This window comes from Ranitomeya imitator, chromosome 2, assembly GCF_032444005.1.
Source record: "Ranitomeya imitator isolate aRanImi1 chromosome 2, aRanImi1.pri, whole genome shotgun sequence".
Lineage (NCBI taxonomy): Eukaryota > Metazoa > Chordata > Amphibia > Anura > Dendrobatidae > Ranitomeya > Ranitomeya imitator.
Window position 1 is genome coordinate 40,341,415 of NC_091283.1, and position 17,142 is coordinate 40,358,556.

Consider the following 17,142-nt stretch of genomic DNA (forward strand, 5'->3'; position numbering starts at 1 on the left):
TCCTTTGGGGATTTTCTCTGAGGCAAGATAGGTTTCCTGTTTCTGTCTTTAGGGGTAGTTAATTCTTAGGCTGTGTCGAGGGGTCTAGGGCATGTTAGGTACCCCCCATGGCTACTTCTAGTTGCGCTGCTAAGTTCAGGGTTTGCGGTCAGTACAGGTGCCACCTTCCCCAGAGTATGTCTCATGCTGCTCCAAGGCCACGAGATCACAATAGTACAACTGGCCAACAATGAGTTAATTGCATCTCAAAAGAAGGGAGGAAAGGTTTTGAGCCATTTTTTTTTTCCTTAGCCTGTTCCTCCCTCTTAATCTCTGGGTGGCTGCGGAACCTAGTAATAACATGAGTGTTCAGGAGTTAGTTTCTCGTGTGGATCAGCTTGCTGCTAGGGTACAGGGTATTTCAGATTATATTGTTCAGACTCCTGCCTTAGAACCTAGGATTCCCACTCCTGATTTATTCTTTGGTGACAGATCCAAATTTTTGAGTTTCAAAAATAACTGTAAACTGTTTTTTGCATTGAGACCCCGGTCTTCTGGTGATCCCATTCAGCAGGTTAAAATCATCATATCCCTGCTGCGTGGTGACCCACAGGATTGGGCATTTTCCCTGGAAACTGGCAATCCTGCTTTGCTTAATGTTGATTCTTTCTTTCAAGCATTGGGGTTATTGTATGATGAGCCTAATTCTGTGGATCAAGCTGAGAAAATCTTGCTGGACCTGTGTCAAGTCAAGAAGCGGCAGAATCGTATTGCCAGAAATTTAGAAAATGGTCTGTACTGACTAAATGGAATGAGGATGCCTTGGTGGCAATTTTCAGAAAGGGTCTTTCTGAATCCGTTAAAGATGTTATGGTGGGGTTCCCCACGCCTGCTGGGCTGAGTGATTCTATGTCTCTGGCCATTCAGATTGATCGGCGCTTGCGCGAGCGCAGAGTTGTGCACACTATGGCGTTGTCCTCTGAGCGGAGCCCTGAGCCTATGCAGTGTGATAGGATTTTGTCTAAAGCTGAACGTCAAAGATTCAGGCGTCAGAATAGGTTGTGTTTTTACTGCGGCGATTCTGCTCATATTATTTCTGATTGCCCTAAGCGTACTAAGAGAATCGCTACTTCTGTTACCATCAGTACTGTACAACCTAAATTTCTGTTATCTGTGACCTTGATCTGCTCATTATCATCATTTTCTGTCATGGCATTTGTGGATTCAGGCACCGCTCTGAACTTAATGGACTTAGAATTTGCCAGACGTTGTGGTTTCCCCTTGCAGCCTTTGCAGAACCCTATTCCTTTAAAGGGCATTGATGCTACACCGTTGGCTAAAAATAAACCTCAGTTTTGGACACAGCTGACCATGCGCATGGCGCCAGCCCATCAGGAAGATTGCCGTTTTCTGGTGTTGCATAATTTGCATGATGATATTGTGCTGGGTTTTCCATGGTTACAGGTACATAATCCGGTGTTAGATTGGAGATCTAAAGGTACTGTCACACTAGACGATATCGCTAGCGATCCGTGACGTTGCAGCGTCCTCGCTAGCGATATCGTCCAGTGTGACAGGCAGCAGCGATCAGGCCCCTGCTGGGAGATCGCTGGTCGGGGAAGAAAGTCCAGAACTTTATTTCGTCGCTGGACTCCCCGTAGACATCGCTGAATCGGCGTGTGTGACACCGATTCAGCGATGTCTTCGCTGGTAACCAGGGTAAACATCGGGTAACTAAGCGCAGGGCCGCGCTTAGTAACCCGATGTTTACCCTGGTTACCATCCTAAAAGTAAAAAAACAAACAATACATACTTACCTACAGCCGTCTGTCCTCCAGCGCTGTGCTCTGCTCTCCTCCTGCTCTGGCTGTGAGCGTCGGTCAGCCGGAAAGCAGAGCGGTGACGTCATCGCTCTGCTTTCTGGCTGCCCGGCGCTCACAGCCAGAGCAGAGAAGCAGAGCGCCGAGGACAGACAGCGGAAGGTAAGTATGTAGCGTTTGTTTTTTTACTTTTTAGGATGGTAACCAGGGTAAACATCGGGTTACTAAGCGCGGCCCTGCGCTTAGTTACCCGATGTTTACCCTGGTTACCGGGGACCTTGGGATCGTTGGTCGCTGGAGAGCTGTCTGTGTGACAGCTCTCCAGCGACCAAACAGCGACGCTGCAGCGATCCGGATCGTTGTCGGTATCGCTGCAGCGTCGCTATGTGTGACGGTACCTTAAGTCTGTGACTAGTTGGGGTTGTCAGGGGGTTCATGGTCACGTTCCTGTAATGTCAATTTCCTCTTCCCCCTCTTCTGAAATTCCTGAGTTTTTGTCAGACTTCCAGGATGTATTCGATGAGCCCAAATCCAGTTCCCTTCCACCGCATAGGGACTGTGATTGTGCTATTGACTTGATTCCAAGTGGTAAGTTCCCTAAGGGCCGACTTTTCAACCTGTCGGTGCCAGAACATGCCGCCATGCGGAGCTATATTGAGGAGTCTTTAGAGAAGGGGCATATTCGGCCATCTTCTTCACCATTGGGAGCAGGTTTTTTTTTTGTTGCCAAGAAGGATGGCTCCTTGAGACCCTGTATTGATTATCGCCTCTTGAATAAGATCACGGTCAAATTTCAATACCCTCTGCCTTTGCTTACTGATTTGTTTGCTAGGATTAAGGGGGCTAGCTGGTTTACTAAGATTGACCTTCGAGGGGCATAGAATCTTATTCGTATTAAGCAGGGTGACGAATGGAAAACTGCATTTAATACGCCCGAAGGCCATTTTGAATACCTTGTGATGCCATTCAGACTCTCTAATGCCCCATCTGTGTTCCTATCCTTCATGCATGATATCTTTCGGAGTTATCTTGATAAATTCATGGTTGTATATTTGGATGATATTTTGATTTTTTCCGATGATTGGGAGTCTCATGTGAAACAGGTCAGGATGGTATTTCAGATCCTCCATAATAATGCTTTATTTGTGAAGGGGTAAAAGAGCCTCTTTGGAGTGCAGAAGGTTTCTTTTTTGCGCTTCATTTTTTCTCCCGCATCTATAGAAATGGATCTAGTTAAGGTTCAGGCCATTCATGATTGGATTCAGCCCACATCTGTGAAGAGCCTTCAGAAATTCTTGGGCTTTGCTAATTTTTATCGTCGTTTCATTGCCAACTTCTCCAGTGTGGTTAAACCTCTGACCGATTTGACGAAGAAAGGCGCTGATGTGACGAACTGGTCCTCTGCGGCTGTTTCTGTCTTTCAGGAGCTTAAACGCCGATTTACTTCTGCCCATGTGTTGCGTCAGCCGGATGTTTCTCTTCCATTTCAGGTTGAGGTTGACGCGTCTGAGATTGGGGTAGAGGCCGTTTTGTCTCAGAGGAATTCTGATGGTTCCTTGATGAAACCGTGTGCCTTCTTTTCTCGGAAGTTTTTGCCTGCGGAACGCAATTATGATGTCGGCAATCGGGAGTTGTTGGCTATGAAGTGGGCATTTGAGGAGTGGCAACATTGGCTTGAGGGGGCCAAGAACCGTATTGTGGTCCTTACCGATCATAGGAATCTGATTTACCTCGAGTCTGCCAAACGGCTGAATCCTAGACAGGCTCGATGGTCCCTGTTTTTCTCCCGTTTTGATTTTGTGGTCTCATACATTCCTGGTACTAAGAATGTTAAGGCGGATGCCCTCTCTAGGAGTTTTTTTCCTGATTCTCCTGGGGTTCTTGAGCCGGTCGGCATTCTGAAGGAAGGGGTGGTTCTTTCTGCCATCTCCCCTGATTTACGACGGGTTCTTCAGGAATTTCAGGCTGATAAACCTGACCGCTGTCCAGTGGGGAAACTGTTTGTTCCTGATAGATGGACTAGTAAAGTGATTTTTGAGGTTCCTTGTTCTGTGTTGGCTGGCCATCCTGGGATTTTTGGTACCAGAGATTTGGTTGGTAGGTCCTTTTGGTAGCCTTCTTTGTCGCGGGATGTGCGTTCTTTTGTGCAGTCCTGTGGGATTTGCGCGCGGGCTGAGCCTTGCTGTTCCCGCGCTAGTGGGTTGCTTCTGCCTTTGCCGATCCCTGAGAGACCTTGGACGCATATTTCTATGGATTTTATTTTAGATCTTCCGGTTTCCCAGAGGATGTCGGTTATCTGGGTGGTTTGTGACCGGTTTTCTAAGATGGTTCATTTGGTACCTTTGCCTAAATTGCCTTCCTCTTCTGATTTGATTCCATTGTTTTTTCAGCATGTGGCTCGTTTGCATGGCATTCCGGAGAATATTGTGTCCGATAGAGGTTCCCAGTTTGTTTCTAGGTTTTGGCGGGCCTTTTGTGCTAGGCTGGGCATTGATTTGTCTTTTTCTTCCGCATTTCATCCTCAGACAAATGGCCAGACCGAGCGAACTAATCAGACTTTGGAAACTTATTTGAGATACTTTGTGTCTGCTGATCAGGATGATTGGGTGGCTTTCTTGCCATTGGCCGAGTTTGCCCTTAATAATCGGGTTAGTTCTGCTACCTTGGTTTCGCCTTTTTTTTGTAATTTTGGTTTTCATCCTCGTTTTTCTTCAGGGCAGGTTGAGCCTTCTGATTGTCCTGGTGTGGATTCTGTGGTTGACAGGCTGCAGCGGATTTGGGCTCATGTGGTGGACAATTTGGTGTTGTCTCAGGAGGAGGCTCAGCGTTTTGCTAACCGTCGTCGGTTTGTTGGTTCCCGGCTTCGGGTTGGGGATTTGGTCTGGTTGTCTTCCCGTCATGTTCCTATGAAGGTTTCTTCCCCTAAGTTCAAGCCTCGGTTTATTGGTCCTTATAGGATTTCTGAGATTATCAATCCAGTGTCTTTTCGTTTGGCCCTTCCAGCCTCTTTTTTCCATTGATAATGTGTTCCATAGATCTTTGTTGCGGAAGTATGTGGTGCCCGTTGTTCCCTCTGTTGATCCTCCGGCCCCGGTGTTGATTGATGGGGAGTTGGAGTATGTGGTTGAGAAGATTTTGGATTCTCGTTTTTCGAGGCGGAAGCTTCAGTATCTGGTCAAATGGAAGGGTTATGGCCAGGAGGATAATTCTTGGGTTGTTGCCTCCGATGTTCATGCTGACGATTTGGTTCGTGCCTTTCATTTGGCTCGTCCTGATCGGCCTGGGGGCTCTGGTGAGGGTTCGGTGACCCCTCCTCAAGGGGGGGTACTGTTGTGAATTCTGCTCTTGGGCTCCCTCCGGTGGTTATGAGTGGTAGTGCTGCGGTAGTTGGATCGCAGCATTTATCAGGTTGTATCTATTTTTTGCAATTTGGGCTGGGCTATATAGCCTTGCTTGTTCCTTTAGTCTGTGCCAGTTGTCCATTGTTTTTGGAGGATTCACATCCCTTCTGGTCTCTCCTGTTCGCTGTGCTTTTCTTCAAAGATAAGTCCTGGCTTTGTTTTTGCTGTCCACCTGCTGTGGACCTTATGGTTCTGTGCATTTTTCATGTTTGGTCTTGTCCAGCTTTGTTGTGAAGGATATTTTTTGCAGCCTAGCTGTGTCTCTGGAGATGCAGATATACCCTCCATGTCTTTAGTCAGATGTGGTGTTTTGTATTTTCTGTGGTGGATATTTTCTAGTGTTTTAATACTGACCGCATAGTACTCTGTTCTATCCTTTCTTTTTAGCTAGTATGGCCGCTAAATCCTGATTTCATGTCTGCGTATGTTATTTCCCTCTCCTCTCACAGTCAATATTTGTGGGGGGCTGTCTATCCTTTGGGGATTTTCTCTGAGGCAAGATAGGTTTCCTGTTTCTGTCTTTAGGGGTAGTTAATTCTTAGGCTGTGTCGAGGGGTCTAGGGAGTGTTAGGTACCCCCCACGGCTACTTCTAGTTGCGCTGCTAAGTTCAGGGTTTGCGGTCAGTACAGGTGCCACCTTCTCCAGAGTACGTCTCATGCTGCTCCAAGGCCACCAGATTACAACATTACTCATGGAGAAAGCATGTGAGTCCTGCTTCCCCACCTACTGATAGAGAAAGAGTGTGAGTCCGGCATCCCCACCAGCAAATTCTTTATGCTCCCTGTGCATATTCTTTTTCCTTACTGGACAAATTGTTTCTGCTCCCTGGGAATATTCTTTATGCATTGAATGAGAAAAAATAAATAAACATTAACATAAATTCTTATTATTTTTTTTGCCTCTTCACTTCCCACAGTAAACAAAAAAACTAATAGAAATTAAATAATCTATATATATAATTGTCTAAGGGTTTTTCTGTCTGTCTGTCTGTCCTGGAAATCCCGCGTCGCTGATTGGTCGAGGCCGCTAGGCCTCGACCAATCATCGATGGGCACAGCATGGCGACGATGATGTCATAAAGGTTGCCTCGACCAATCAGCGACGGGCACAGTCTGCCGCGAATTCGCCTCGACCAATCAGCGACGGGCACAGTATCGACGTAGATGTCATAATGGTTGCCATGGCGACGATGATGTCATAAAGGTTGCCTCGACCAATCAGCGACGGGCACAGTCTGCCGCGAATTCTGGAATCATCATTGTCCATATACTACGGGGACATGCATATTCTAGAATACCCGATGCGTTAGAATCGGGCCACAATCTAGTGAATTATAACTATGCAAAAATGGTTTTATTAAAAAGTATTATTTGTCTCCCAAAATGCAAGCCCTCATATAACTACATCCATGGAAAAAATGTAAACCCCCCCCCCCAAAACAATACAATTACAAAAGGTGCGAAAAAACCCAAGAATGAACATAGGCGATTCCTTAAAGGTTTAATGTACCCCAAATAGAATTAATGCTTATCTGGAACATTACTTGTCGGGATGAGCAGAGTATGTAGCAATCAGGTGCAGGTTTTAATTTCCTCACTTGTTTTATTAATGATATTGTGTAAGCTTCTCTTAATCCTTTTAATCCCCACACGGCGCGGCGCGGCATGCAAATCGTAATCATGAGTCACGTCCAGTCACACTCTTGGATGAAAATTATTCATTTAAATTAATTTAATTTCGCTTTTTTTTTTTTTTTTTAATGAAGTGTCTACTTTTCATTTCTTCTTTGTTCAGATGGCCGGTCATGGCACTGTAATCATGCCCATTCTTAGCAAAATTCCATCAGTTATTAAATATCTGTAAGTATTGCCCACTTTATGGCTAAACGATGTACCTGCCGCTTCGATTAGGTGTCAATTATCCTCAACCTTTCCCATCAAAGGGGACACGTCTTCTGGGCTGGTTGAATATTTTTACTTAAAGGGAACCTGCCATTTTCTATAAATAAGATTTTTTTTACCTAGTTTAAACGCCGCTGTTCTCCTGAATCCGGCGATGTTTTTCTTTTCTACATGCGCCTCTCCATTCCTGAGGTATGGCCTCCTCTTCCCCGTAGTTAAATCTAGTCTTGTTATCAAGTGGGTGTGGTCCTCAATACTTCATTAGGACCACTCCCACTTGACTAACAAAACTAGATTTGTACACTGAAAAGAGATTGCTATATCTCAGGAACGGAGAGGCACAGGAAAAAAAGAAAAGCATCGCCGGACTCAGGAGAACAGCGGCGTTTATACCTGGTAAGAAAATTACATATTTATTAGAGTTGATCAAAAAGATTTGCAAGACCCTGGTCCAGCAACTACATCAATAATCCAGAGCCACCGGACCATAGACCTGAAATCTTTCTCCTACCTGCTGGCTTTTACCGATTAGTACGATGCATGATATTGTGGGGTCTACTAATCAGAAGAGGCATAAGAAATGGTGGTAGGTAGGGCTCTGATCTGCTGGCCACAGACTTCAAACATGGCCACGGGTCTAGGGGCTCTGCAAATCTTTTTTCTAAACTGTGACAATGTTCTCCCTAAGTTTGACCCAAGCAGAGAATGAAAGCACAAACTCCTTCTAAAAATATATGTTATAGAGTTCATTTGTGGCATCTATGTCTCCTTCTATATATCTTTACATATTCACCAGAAGTAAATAAACCAAAAATTTCCATGATAAGAAGGTGAGCAAACAGAGTTACAGAGTTGGCTAAAGTCCTTAATAGACACAGGGTGAAATATAAAAGACAAAACTAAAATTGGACAGAGGACAGATAAACTCCTTGATAGCTAAAGTGGGTGATAACAAGGAGAGAAGTTCATCTACCCTCCCCCCCCCCCCGTGCTACATAGATGGAGATAGCACAGTGATTTTTACCCTCACATCCCTTCTTTATACACAGAACCAGGAGATCAATCTCTTTAAGCTGTTCCTTGAGTGCTGTGCCTGGAATATTACACTTCTCTTGATCCTAATGGGTGAAGTGGGTGATAACATGAAGAAAAGCTCTTGTTTTCTCCACTGTGATCTTTGAAGGCTGCATAGGTAGAGAGGTGACTATGACAGGCTGTGATCTTTCTTCCCGATGTCTCTTGTTGCTTTATATTCCTCTTTTACACAAACAAGCAGCAGCTAAAGCTTTTTAACCTGCTCAACGGGAGCTGCACTTTGAATATGACACATATTTGGAGCCTGGTATCACTTGAAAGCTAAGATTCTGGGCTGTAATGACTTTGCTAAGACCTGCTTTGGTGTCACGCTGTGACAGTCTTTGGTAAGGAAACTATCTCCGGAACAGGAAACCTAACTGTCCCTGTCCCGCGGGTACTCTTGAAGGTAGGGAGGCCCCAGTCTCTAGCCTTAGTATGGTCCTGTTAAACCCTGATCTGTCCTCTCCACTACAACAATGAGGAATGGGACAGAAATGTAAGGTAAACAAGACACAAAAGCAAAACAGGAATAACAGAAAACCTCTATCATACAAAAGCACTAACCAAAAATAGGGAGGAGGATAGGGACTGGGAGGAATAAACTAAATGGAAGCAGGGACCAGGAGATAAACACACACGTACTACAGCAAACCACAGAACACTACTACAACAACTCCTCTCCGACCACTTACCTTTAGCACACAGCACAGGAAGAGAAATCTTTCACCGGCAGGGACAAGAAGGTCCGACCAGTTTTTATAGGAAGAGGTAGTGACCAGATCAGAAGCAGCTGAATTGGAGCTGTATATTTCTGACCAACATAGAAAGGGTCATTAACCTCTTCAGCACCCAGAAGAAACTAAATCCATTTAATATGGGACACAAATCACACCATCTCTAAAGAAGATCTGCGATTCATTACCCGGCTTGACCGTCTAACTCCAGGTCTTCCAGGGGGACATGACACCCTTGTGACATCAGGTTTCTCTTGTGGGCTCTGTCCTCAATTACAAGACGTTGGGGGAGAAGAGGTGCAAGTTATTCTATTTTGACAGCATCTTCCTATTGCTGCTATGCTGTGTAGGTAGTATAAAGATATGAAGGCATGACAATATAGGGTTCCCTAACAATGGCATCCAGAAGGCATAAAAATTCCTTGGTGAGTAAACTGGGTGATAACATGAAGAAAAGTTCCTGTTTTCCCCGGATCAATGTTTACCCCTTTAAATTTGTACGCATTTGGATTTAGTGTACTTCTATTATATATGTTGTGGGCAGTATGGAAATGACATTGAACGCCTGGGGAATAGGAACTGATGTAAATGAGTAGACCAGAACAATATGTTGGTGCTATGTAAATAATGTGTAAGGACGAGTACTCCGTGATAATACAGAGCCTGATGGAGAGCAGAATACTTCCAGTATTAGAGAAAGTGTTGACTTTGTATGTTCTGTGTGTACATACTGTGCATCCTGGCTGTGCCACCTTTTTTTGGCAGTCGATAGAAAAGATTCAGGGAGGGGTGAGGTGTGGGTTCAGACAGAAGGGAGGGGTGAGGTATAGGAACAAAAGACAAATCCTGAAACAGGACACATAAACAGAAGACACCGAGTCTGTGAACCTGGCATACCTGCGGAGGCAAGTCACCCTCCAGAATCCGGGACATCTCAGGTAACACAACAAAATCATGTCTCTCCTCCTCCTGCGTCGGCTGTGGAAGGTGAGAGATCAGACATGGTATATCATCGTTGTAACTCCTTGTATAGGACACTTGGTCTTAGATATGACTATGATCAAGGCAACTCTTGAAGGAGGTCAGTAGGACAAACCTTTACCAGTTCGAGAAGTAGGGGGAGAGATGGAATTTTTGAGATGGTGGTATATCATTTTGTCTGACGTGTGTTAGCTGGGTCTACTTAGTGGTGAGTCTTCAGTACTTTCCAACTGAAGGACCTTGTGGGTCTATGGATGTGACTAAATGGGTCTACAAAGACTGAAACCAGTGGGAGAGTTTGGTATTGTTCATTGGCTAGATATGTTCCATGCTGCAAACTTTTTTGTATGACCATCCTCCGGTAATAGTATAGAATGTCCTGCTATGACAGTGCCATAAGGTGGGTCTGATGACTGTCTCTTTTGGTAAAGTGTCCAAATTATCTCAAAAATACAACCTCTCACCATATGTTCTACTAAAGTTTACGGACGTCATTGATGGTGAATCTGGCGAAAAAGTTATTCAACTGTAGTACTATAACTTTTCCAGAAGTAGCCACTGCTGGGGAGATGTCTGGTCAGAAGGGGCTTCTCTCATTGATCACAGCCAATCAATGGTGATTAAGGGAGGTATACACCTTAGATAGCTGTCAGTCCAGTGCTCATTTGTTGAGTAGCTATACCTTCAACCCTTCATACACATGCTCATTCAACTCAGCCAAGTATACATGCTTATCTCTTGGTAGCACATTACCATCAGGCATGTTGAAATCCAACTTCCTCAACCCTTCTTTCAGAGTCAGGATACCCCTATACAGATGGCTGACCAGTTCTGCCATACTATTTATTTATTATTATTATTTATTTATATACTATACTATATACTATGGCGGGTTGGTCGACATACTTCTAATGTGTATGGCAAGCTTTGGAAGAAGCACAACCTGTCATAATTAACGGTCACAAAGGGATTGTTCTTTTGGTTACCTTTGTCTATATGTCAAACTCTTGATGGATGCACTGATAGATCTATATGTAGAAGCTAAACAGGGAACGGATATGCTTAAGCCCAGCTGGAGAGCATAGGCTCTTTTGCTCTTCTTGTGAGACCAAATGTCCTCAAGTATGTATGTACCACGGAGACAGGACATATGGGAACTATATGGACAAGCATAGGTCAAAGCTGTGGGTGAAACTTTGTACCTAAGTCCTCTGCACATAGGTACTTCACCATTTGTAAACAAGTAAGTGAAATTTGGCCATGGAAAGGGGTTTCCAACAAGAGATGTAATTCCGTGACTCAACACGAAGAAAGGGGATTCATTAACAATTATTTCACTATCCTCCATCTTCTCCCCCGAATGTGTCTTGACGATGACGTTTCTTGCTCCTTCATCCTCTTCTGATGGCATATCATGTTCAGACTATAAAAGCACCTAGATGTCATCAAGCCTCCTGCTTGTCTAGAGTGTGTAGAGTTCCTGTTACTTGGTTTTTTGTCAAGATCAGCCACTGTGGATGAGGTTTCTTCTCTTTACTTAGGGTTTCTAGTTTTGCAGATGTGCAACTTGAAACTCTTGAGCCCCGATGTAAAATATCTAACAGAGCCCCAAACCTACCAGGTGCCATTTATGATACTGGTGTCTTATTATGTGGTTGAGGAGCTTTGAGAGTCTCAGATACAACTGCTATCTCTACAGCCATAGTTGCATGCCATATGGTTCTTCTTCAGCACTAACCTGTCTTCTTTTGCAGGTACTCCCTCATCATGGACTCCACCGAGCCTCTGTGCCTTTTGACTCGCCTCTACATCTATGCAATCCATGGCTATGTGTGTGAGATCCTCTTCACTGCAGTTTTTGACTTTATTTCGAGCAACCGAGACTGGAGGCTTCGTGGGGTGTCCAGTGTTTGGGCGCTCTTCATTTATGGAGCAGCTATGCTGGGAATCGAGCATATGTACCTATTCCTAAGGTTCCAGTGTGGCTTCTTTGTCCGTTCCCTAGTGTACACGCTCTGGATCTACCTGTGTGAGTTCAGCTCTGGATGGATACTTAAGTGTTTTGGTGCTTGTCCTTGGGACTACAGTAACTTTAGATATAACTACAAGGGACTGGTGACCCTGGAGTACGCCCCTTTCTGGTTTATTGGTTGTGTTCTCCTCGAGAAGATGCTGATCTGGCACACATTACGCTTGCGTTTTGAAGGAAGTTGGGAATCGGAGCTTCTGAAGATGGCCTAATTCTCCATCTTGGTGAAAGGATAAGAATAAATGTGAATAATTGAGAGCATAGAAGAAACTCTAAGAGAATGAGACCTGAAGATGACTAATGGATGACTGAGAATACATGGTGCACCCTTCACCAGGATGACCTACACAAGTGATGTTCTGCACACATACGGTGAACGACATCACTTTATAATGGTGATTAGCCCACAATCTCTATCGCAGTTCACTTTAAATTTTAGGACAATGGTAATATACAGATGTATGAAATTATGTATTTTATAATTTTAATATAAGCTTAAAGGGGTTATCCAGGATTACAAAATAAGGGTCTGTTTTGTTTCACCCAGAAAGAATGCCACTCTTCTTTGTAGGCTGTATGTGGTACTGCAACTAACATTCCCAACCAATAGACAAAAGTGGTGGTGTTGAGTCAGTAAAAAGCGCAGAGCTTATTTTCTAATCTCGGACAGCCCCTGTTTCTATAGGGAAAGTGATATATATATGCACATTTGCACTAGAAATATACAGTATTTATGTGTTTTGTTTGCTCTGCATCTGATTAAGGCAGTGTTTCCCCAAACTCCAATCCTCACGGCTCCCAACAGGTCATGTTTTGAAAATGTCCATATTATTGCACTGGATTGGACTTGAGTTCGGCAAACACTGGATTAATCCATGGATGAACCTTCGCTGCTTCCAAGTACCATTTATGATATTGGTGGTCTCCAAACTGGAATAGGAGCTTTTTTTTTACCCTCTAAGGCTCCAACACCTGATTGCAACCTCTACCTTTGCCCCCTTTCGGTAGGTTACCACTGCCATCACCACCCTTTGTAAGAGGAGGCCAGCCCCATTCCTCCAGCCTCTTTCCTCCTCTGATTTTTGACCTTCTAACCATCGTAAAAGATTTGATTGGATCGGATCTTTATTTTTATTTAGGCCTGGCCTTAAAGGGTGATTCCTACCTTAGCCATGACATATCCACGAGACCTGAACAGCTCCACTCTTATCCTTAGGATGTATCAGGTATTGCAGCTCAGACCCTCAGAAGTGCAATTATAAAACATTTAAAAGTTGGCATAGGCCTAAAATCTCTTGGTTAGCGAGATTTCCTACATTTCAGACATTTTATCTGTATTTATATGAAAAAAGTCAATAAATTATTCTTTTTGGTGCACGACTTTCTACTTATCCATGCACATAGTCATGCCTACAACCGCCATGTTCAAAGGAGTCAACAGTCCTGAAATTGCCAATACTGTCCTGAAACCATTCTGGAAAATTAAGCCATATCTCAGTCAAAAAGGTTATATAAATCCCACCCAAAAGTGAGCACTCCCGTGTGATTTTTGGGCACTCCCAGAGTGGTCTGGGGGGCAGGTGGTGAATGTTTTCATTTTATCAAGAAAATTGTTGGTAAGTATGCTGATACTTGATAGTGCTGCCACATGGCAAGAAGCTAGCCACGGTGTAAAAGACAGGACTTTTTTAAAGAATTTACCGTAAATATATATATGTATATATATATATATATATACACATACAAACAGGAGTGAGGAAAATGGACTACAAACTTGGAAAATTTCCGGTTGCTATCTGCAGCCACCACTAGAGGGAGCTGAAGATCTTACTGCATACAGATTTAGTAGTGAGGTCAATGTATTGGCTGTATGCAGTTAGCTCATAAGCTCCCCCTAGTGGTGGATGGAAATTTCAAAGAGAAAAAAAAAAAATAAATAACACCAAGTAAATGTGGCGCTAAGCACCTACGGATGGAGGCAGACACATGTCATCATTTCATTAAAGGCAGGACTTTGGTGTTTGTATTAGAACTTTAATTGAAATAAACATATATGAAGACGTACATCAATGGGGGGGACACAGACTGTAATGTGAAGCAGAGTAAGTCTTTGGCAAAGACAGTAAAGTAGAAATATAACTGGATACAAACACGTCGCCTGTGGCCTTCCGGTGGATGAGTAAACATGAGCGTTTGTATAACCTGCCCGGAGTAATCTTCCTTGTCTTTTTTCTTAAGTCACAAGCACACACGGTGTAATCCTGGGTCATGCGATTGTGTTGTGTGCGCCATTATATGGTAATATAACAATAAATAAATATAATTCAAGACAATAATATCTTAAATATCTCTCATAATTGTTCTTATTTGAGGTCCATCAAATATTCCAGCCTTTTTCTTCTCTTCACTAAGACCAGGAAAAGTTGAACGTATATAGTTAAAGCATTCTCCACTGTGATTGAGAGCTCTGACGAACTGCTTCATCAATCCAAGTTTTATGTGTAAGGGAGGAAAGACAATGTCCTTCCTGTCCACTAGAGGATCATGGATGACATTCTTATCGCCAGATGCCCAACTCTGTCGCTGAGGCCGTTCAGTTTTCACCCAATGCTCTGCTGTAGCTCTACTGTCCCAGTAGCACAGAAAACAAGGGTGTTATCATAACAAATGGGAATTATGCATGTTCAAAGAAAACAAAGATATTCTCACATTTATTGGGAGACTAAATGAGACTAAAGGTTTAAATATGCACAATAAGGGGATAAGTACCAGGACACAAGTCTTAATCATTGCGTTCGGGCTTCTCATTCAGCTCCATTGCCCTTCATGTATAACATCGAAGAACTGGCGACAAGTGTGAAACAACAAGCCCCCCACCCCAGCTTTATAACATTGAGACCCTGCACCTGCATTATAATATCCAGCCCCTCGTTCCCAGTGTATAACATCCAGCCCCCCGCTCCCAGTGTATAACATCCAGCACCCCGCTCCCAGTGTATAACATCCAGCACCCCTCTCCCAGTGTATAACATCCAGCCCCCGCTCCCAGTGCATAACATCCAGCACCCCGCTCCCAGTGTATAACATCCAGCACCCCTCTCCCAGTGTATAACATCCAGCCCCCGCTCCCAGTGTATAACATCCAGCACCCCGCTCCCAGTGTATAACATCCAGCACCCCTCTCCCAGTGTATAACATCCAGCCCCCGCTCCCAGTGCATAACATCCAGCACCCCGCTCCCAGTGTATAACATCCAGCACCCCTCTCCCAGTGTATAACATCCAGCCCCCGCTCCCAGTGCATAACATCCAGCACCCCTCTCCCAGTGTATAACATCCAGCACCCGCTCCCAGTGTATAACATCCAGCCCCCCGTTCCCAGTGTATAACATCCAGCCCCCCGTTCCCAGTGTATAACATCCAGCCCCCCGCTCCCAGTGTATAACATCCAGCACCCCGCTCCCAGTGTATAACATCCAGCCCCCCGTTCCCAGTGTATAACATCCAGCCCCCCGCTCCCAGTGTATAACATCCAGCCCCCCGTTCCCAGTGTATAACATCCAGCCCCTCACTCCCAGTGTATAACATCCAGCACCCCGCTCCCAGTGTATAACATCCAGCACCCCGCTCCCAGTGTATAACATCCAGCCCCACGCTCCCAGTGTATAACATCCAGCCCCCCGCTCCCAGTGTATAACATCCAGCCCCCCGTTCCCAGTGTATAACATCCAGCCCCTCACTCCCAGTGTATAACATCCAGCACCCCGCTCCCAGTGTATAACATCCAGCACCCCGCTCCCAGTGTATAACATCCAGCCCCACGCTCCCAGTGTATAACATCCAGCCCCCCGCTCCCAGTGTATAACATCCAGCCCCTCACTCCCAGTGTATAACATCCAGCACCCCGTTCCCAGTGTATAACATCCAGCCCCACGCTCCCAGTGTATAACATCCAGCCCCCCGCTCCCAGTGTATAACATCCAGCCCCCCGTTCCCAGTGTATAACATCCAGCCCCTCACTCCCAGTGTATAACATCCAGCACCCCGCTCCCAGTGTATAACATCCAGCACCCCGCTCCCAGTGTATAACATCCAGCCCCACGCTCCCAGTGTATAACATCCAGCCCCCCGCTCCCAGTGTATAACATCCAGCCCCTCACTCCCAGTGTATAACATCCAGCACCCCGTTCCCAGTGTATAACATCCAGCCCCCCGCTCCCAGTGTATAACATCCAGCCCCCCGTTCCCAGTGTATAACATCCAGCCCCTCACTCCCAGTGTATAACATCCAGCCCCCCGTTCCCAGTGTATAACATCCAGCACCCCGTTCCCAGTGTATAACATCCAGCACCCCGTTCCCAGTGTATAACATCCAGCACCCCGTTCCCAGTTTATAACATCCAGCACCCGCTCCCAGTGTATAACATCCAGCCCCTCACTCCCAGTGTATAACATCCAGCCCCCCGTTCCCAGTGTATAACATCCAGCCCCCCGCTCCCAGTGTATAACATCCAGCACCCCGTTCCCAGTGTATAACATCCAGCCCCCCGTTCCCAGTGTATAACATCCAGCCCCTCACTCCCAGTGTATAACATCCAGCCCCCCGTTCCCAGTGTATAACATCCAGCCCCCCGTTCCCAGTGTATAACATCCAGCCCCCCGCTCCCAGTGTATAACATCCAGCCCCCCGCTCCCAGTGTATAACATCCAGCCCCCCGTTCCCAGTGTATAACATCCAGCCCCCCGCTCCCAGTGTATAACATCCAGCACCCCGTTCCCAGTGTATAACATCCAGCCCCCTGCTCCCAGTGTATAACATCCAGCCCCCCGCTCCCAGTGTATAACATCCAGCCCCAGGTTCCCAGTGTATAACATCCAGCCCCCCGTTCCCAGTGTATAACATCCAGCACCCCGCTCCCAGTGTATAACATCCAGCACCCCGCTCCCAGTGTATAACATCCAGCCCCCCGCTCCCAGTGTATAACATCCAGCACCCCGCTCCCAGTGTATAACATCCAGCCCCCCGTTCCCAGTGTATAACATCCAGCCCCCCGTTCCCAGTGTATAACATCCAGCACCCCGTTCCCGGTGTATAACATCCAGCTCCCCGTTCCCAGTGTATAACATCCAGCCCCCCGCTCCCAGTGTATAACATCCAGCCCCTCACTCCCAGTGTATAACATCCAGCCCCCCGCTCCCAGTGTATAACATCCAGCCCCC

General features: G+C 45.5%; 1 long non-coding RNA gene across 1 annotated transcript; it reads left to right on the top strand.

The window, feature by feature from the left end:
• Positions 1–9,725: 9,725 nt before the first annotated feature.
• LOC138661673 (uncharacterized) lies at positions 9,726–13,303 on the top strand. Its single transcript, XR_011317957.1, has 2 exons — positions 9,726–9,851; positions 11,649–13,303. It is a non-coding gene; the product is annotated as an uncharacterized lncRNA (long non-coding RNA).
• The last annotated feature ends 3,839 nt before the right edge of the window (positions 13,304–17,142 follow it).